General features: G+C 33.5%; 1 protein-coding gene across 1 annotated transcript in view; it reads right to left on the bottom strand.

Annotated features, from left to right (window-relative positions):
- Positions 1 to 6,101, bottom strand: part of PLXDC2 (plexin domain containing 2) — a gene marked incomplete at its 3' end in the record, with an annotated part of 202,662 nt that overhangs the window by 11,270 nt on the left and 185,291 nt on the right. The window lies entirely within an intron of this gene.

Below are 6,101 nucleotides of genomic sequence, written 5' to 3' on the forward strand. Positions count from 1 at the left end.
AAAAGCAATAATAATCCAAACGTGAAGTTAGCAGACGGAGAGAAATCATTAAGATCAGAGCAGAACTTAATGAAATTGAAACGCAAAAAACAATACAAAAGATCAATGAATCAAAAAGTTGGTTTTTTGAAAAGATAAATAAAATTGACAAACCATTAGCATGGCTAACAAAAAAAAAGAAGAGAGAAGATTCAAATAACAAAAATTAGAAATGAAAAAGGCGATATTACAACTGATTCATCTGAAATACAAGGAATCATTCGAGACTACTATAAACAACTATACGCCAACAAATTTGAAAATCTGGAGGAAATGGATAAATTTCTGGACACACACAAGCTCCCAAAACTGAACCATGAAGACGTAGAAAATTTGAACAGAACCTTGTCATCTATGCACATGGCATCTTGAAGAGGTGCAGGTTTTATAAATTGAAGGTTTAATGTTCTTCTAGACTTCTTGAATCTAAAGTAGCCCTACCATGCAAACATGGCTTTTCAGTTAAAAGTTATTCCTTGTTTATATTGCTTTTGCTTGTTCTTCCAGAAAAATTTCACTAACCTCTCATTATCTAATCTGCCTTTCAAAGATACTGTCTCTATCTCAGAAGTCATGAGTTGTGTGCCCAAGGGAGTTTTTCATGATCCTTTGTGTTAGCTTGGCCCAAGTGGAACCAGGCTAGGCTGGTTGAGCCCATAATAGCTCTCTACTGAGGCTGTGCAAATGGCCGAAAACTCCATCTCCAGATCCTGCCACCTTCTGAACCTGCAGAGGTAAATGCAGATGGCTTGCGCCTGAGCAGACTCTCACTCCACTCCTGCCTACTTCCCTATTAATATACCATCTCTCCGGTAGTGCGCAAGACCGATTTGAGAAATACCCCATCTTCTCACGAGGTCATCTTGTGAATAACCCTTTTTCTCAACTGCACAGACCTGTGCTTTAGTGTCTGGCTTTTTGTTGCAGGTGGGCAAATGAACCCCATTCTGTTTAGTAACAACTTGTGTTTACAAAGCATGACAACATCAGGGACTTTTATCCCCATCTCTCCGGTAGTGCGCAAGACCGATTTGAGAAATACCCCATCTTCTCACGAGGTCATCCTGTGAATAACCCTTTTTCTCAACTGCACAGACCTGTGCTTTAGTGTCTGGCTTTTTGTTGCAGGTGGGCAAATGAACTCCATTCTGTTTAGTAACAACTTGTGTTTACAAAGCATGACAACATCAGGGACTTTTATCGTCCCAATTTTATCTCATTAAAAAAAAATCACATTTTATTCCTCTTTCCTCCATATGGCTGGTAAAAAAGCTATTGCTGTTGCTTTTTCGTTTTTATTTCCTCAATCTTTCATTGATTGAATTTTCAACAAGGAAAATGATTTTTGCAATTGGCTCTCCATGCTACAGTTTTTTCTTCCTGTTGAATGGCACCTCCTGATACCTAGCCTGTTTTCGTAATGTGTAGTGTAGGAAATGGATGCTGGGAGTAAAGCAACAACATTTAGGCTTATCTGAAAATAGGCTATTCCTTTCAGAAATCATTCTGATTAAAAGCCAGTGCTGTTTTGGCAAAACGTCCTCATCTGTGCATTTTCAGTGCCTTGAGGAATAAGGATAATATAAAAGTAGATTTAAATACATGTTGGAACTGTGATGCATGAAAACAAAGTCAATTACACATAGGGCAATCTGCAAAACCCAGATCAGGGCAAAGTAATTAGTAATAGCCTGGAGCTGTTCACTTTCAGCATGTTTTAATCAAGGAAATGGCAACACTACCTAGATTATAGATACTTCAGAATTTATTTTATATCTACCTAAAGAAGTTCCGTAAAATACTACTTAGAAGGGGCAAGAAAATGAAGTATTCACTTATTTAGAAATACTTAAAAGCGATTTGACTCTCAAGGCTCATAGTGACTTGCTTGCAATAATATTCTCAAAGTAAAATCCGACTTTTATCTTTGCTCCCTAACTAATTTTTAAGTGTTGCTTGTACATATTGAAATATGCTGGCAAGGGAATTCTAAATGATGCAAATTTGGCGGTATATTGACTTTAACAATCCTTCATTATAGAGCATCATATCTTCTATAATTTCACAAATTTTAGCCCCACCCTTGGATATTGTGCTTGTAATTTTTTTTGCTTTTTAACCAGAAGAGGCAGAAATAGTTAAATCTGAATTCTTCAGATACTTTCAGTTTTGTACTCTCACCTGAGTTAAAGGGATGTGAATGCATTAGCAGTATAAAGTATGTAATCTCGGATATCTTCAATTATACCAAGAAATGGATTACTCCAATATAGAATCTTCCAAACTCTTTCGAAATAAACCATAGTAAGAATACATTTAACATCATGTTTAGACATTTATTATAGAAATCTCTAAATAAACATGCATATAGATAGATATCTGTGTGAATGTATTGAAACTAAATATTTATTGCAATGTTTACTTTTTTTCTTGTTCTTTTTTCTAAAGATCCACATAAAGCAGAGACATATTTTTTATTCCATTCTATTACATTAAAAAAAGCTTGCTGCAGTCCACTGGCTAATTGATATTATGATCCTTCTGAATTGCTACCCTGAGTTTGGAAAATACTGTCCAATAAAAAGCTTAAAATTTAAACCATAATTATACTTTAAATAGCACTGCCTGGTTTTTAAAATAACCATTTTAATAGAAATTTACAGAAAAGTTTAAAACCAAATTAAAGTAGGTGTATCTCACTACTAAGATATTATTAATTTTATTTTCACCCTACTCTTTATTTAATCTATGTTTATTTATATCCATATGTTTATCAAATTGGAATCATAACATGCAATAGCTTGCTTTTCCCCAGTTCATATTATAGTCTTGGTATTTTTCCATGTTCATAAATATCCCTTGATAGGTAATTTTTAATAGAAGCTTATACTCCATTGTTTGGCTTTATAAAAATTAATTCCACCTGTGTATGGGAATATCCATATTGTTTTAACTCTTATAAAATACACACCACCATCCTTTTTCTATTTTGATTAAAAATTATCTACAGTGTTTTAATTAACATTCCTTCTATTACCAGTGAGGTTAAACTTTTAAAAAATGTTTATTGAATATTTGTATTTGTACAGTTTGTACTGTATACATTTATATTCCCCTCTTTATTTGATTGGACTATTGCTTTTATATTTTTAAAGATTTCTATGAACTAAGAACATTGTCAAATATATGATCTGTCTGTAATTTGCCCTTTAATCCTAAATATGATTTTTTTCTTTTTGCCATACAGCAATTTGTATTTTTTACATAGAGTTTTCAAACATTTTCTTTTAAGATCACTTTCATTGTTTTATTCCTCAGAAAGTCCTCACCTATTTTGCCATTAAATAAATATTTGCCAGATAGTCTCCTATTTAGTCCATTAATTTATTCTTTAGTGTATTTGTCTAAACTCCCAAATTTATTTTGGTATATGGTGAGAAGTGAAAACCATATTTAAAAATACATATTTTTTCAAATAGATAACTAAGAGCCTCAGGATCATTTGTTGAAATAGACCTAGTAGTTTAAGTCTTCCATCATTGATCGTATTTTTAATTTTTTCCTTGCGTAGTCTCACTCATTCTTCTCTGTGATTTTTACAATCACATATTCTGGTGTTCCAAATAACAATTCTACTATGAATTTGATAGAATCAATGTGGAAACAATTGATATTTTAACACATTCTGGCTTTCCATCCAATAAAATATTTATTCAGGTGTTAATCTAAGTGCCTCATCAAATTTTCACAGTTTTCCTTATATAGATTTTATGCATTATTAGGTTGTTTGTAACTAAGCTATTGTTAAGGAGCTATTATCACTGCGTTTTCTAAATGGTTATTTCTGACATAGAAAGCTATTGATTTCTGTGTAGTTATTTTGTAACTGGTCCCTTTATTTACAAATAAGAACTTTTGTTTCTCCTTTCCAATAGTCATATCTCTTTGTTCATTTTCTTTGTGCCTTAACTAGGATAACAGAATTATGTTACATAGTATTGGCAATCGCTATTATGTTGTTGTGAAATCATATTTATTATTGCATTTAATAAGTATCCTTCTATCTCAGTCTGCTAACAATTTTACTTAGGAAACACTTTTGAATTTTATCAAATTTTTATTTCCATCTATCAAAATGACCAAATGATCCTCAGTAACATGCTACTAATCGCATTAATAGATTTCTTTAAACTAGACTATATTTGTGTTCATGGAATAAATTTATTATTGAATATGCCTTAATTATTTGAACTCTTGTTTGGAATGGATTTTTAACTACTGAGGTTTTAAAATTCTATACTCATAAATACAGGATACTATGAATAATCTACAGCTAACATCATACATAATGGTGAAAGACTGAATGCTTTCCTCCTAAGATCAGAAACAACAAAATAGACATTACTTCTAATCAATATTGTACTATATCAAGCAACAAGTTAGGATCCAGAAAAGGGAAGCTTTGGGTGCATAGTCAAATAATTCATTGCTTTCTTCCTTCTGTCTTCCTTATATGAATGCAAAGTAAGATGATAAAGCAACTCATAGCTGGATTACAGGGCAAAAACAAAGCAACCATATCAGATTACATAAGAATTATTGAGCAGTTGAGACTCAAAACAACCCTCGACAAAGATACAAACTAACATTTGTTATGTTGCTGGAAAGTTGAAAAGCTGAGGAAGTCACTAATATAAGGTCAGCTATAACCCAAAGCATATCTTAGAGTTAAATGTTCAGAACTAAGAGCATAATCTTTTTGAACAGGGTGGAAGTTGTAGTTTACTAAAAAGTTAAAAGTTGCAGGTATTTTTCTTTTTAAAACACTGGGGTTAGTATATGCTACCAAATGAAACCAGACATGTATTGTTACAGAGTGGTCTGTCAAGATAGTCTGTTCAAGAAATGATCAGCTCTAGAATTTCCAGAAGGAGGTATACGCTGGGGCTTAGATAAGACAGAAAACACAACAAAGACTTAACATTTTCATTGATACTTTCCCTCTCCTCTCTACAAACTGCTTTACAAATCATTTCTCTCTAATCGGTGACATACTTTAGTTGCCTGCCTTCTGTTTTACTGAAGTCCCCTTTACCATCCCATCCTATAAACACCTTCAATGAGACTCAACACAAGCTGCCCTCCCAGGGAAATGTCCCCTGATATCAAGGAGTATTCTTTTCTCAACTGCAACCTCCAGTCAAGGTTATAGCACCCAGCTCAAGGTCATAAAATTTATTATCTAATAGAAATTTTATAATTATTGATATAAATACGGAAGTTTCAGTTTACAAAGAACTACTAACATTTAAAATCAAGCTTAGTATTCCAATATTAGGAAGAAAATATTTCTTCATTGACTGATCTTAAGTATGGCTCTGGCAACTAGCCAGCATTGGGCTGAAAACATGTTTTAACAATTTGGCTCTTTATTTATGAAAGATTTTCAGCTTCTTTTTTAGAAACACCAAAGCTCTTCTAAGATAAGTGATAATCTGAGGCTGACACATGGTTATTGAGGAAAGACTATTATTACAATTAAATAGACAATTTTGTTTCTTGAAATTACATATATGTGAATAAAATGCTGATGTTTATTTTAAAAAGGGAAGATTATATTTATTGGTATATTGTTTCTAAGAGTAAAATTAATCATCTCTGTAGGTTTTAGCATAATGATTACAAAGTGAGTATTCCATTAATAATATTCTGCTATTTTTCCACTTAACTACATGTACAACTTCTACAGTCCTGTGTCTAGACAGCCTACTAGCACATCCTGAAGAATTTAGCACATTGCATTATACTGGGAATGAGGATTCCACCTTTGCACACTTGACTCCCTTTCCAAGTTCAGCCATGAAGAGCAATAGAGCTTCTAGCTTTGAACTAAAAATTAACAACTTCAGGGCCGGCCTAGTGGCGCACTGCTACAGTGTGCCGCTTGGGAGTACAGTGGCGCTCCCGCCGAGGGTTCGGATCCCACATACAGACCGGTTCCCGCTCACTGGCTGAGCGAGGTGCGGGCGCAACACCGAGGGTTGCGATCCTGTTGCTGGTCC

This window comes from Galeopterus variegatus, unplaced genomic scaffold, assembly GCF_000696425.1.
Source record: "Galeopterus variegatus unplaced genomic scaffold, G_variegatus-3.0.2 Scaffold2652, whole genome shotgun sequence".
NCBI lineage: Eukaryota > Metazoa > Chordata > Mammalia > Dermoptera > Cynocephalidae > Galeopterus > Galeopterus variegatus.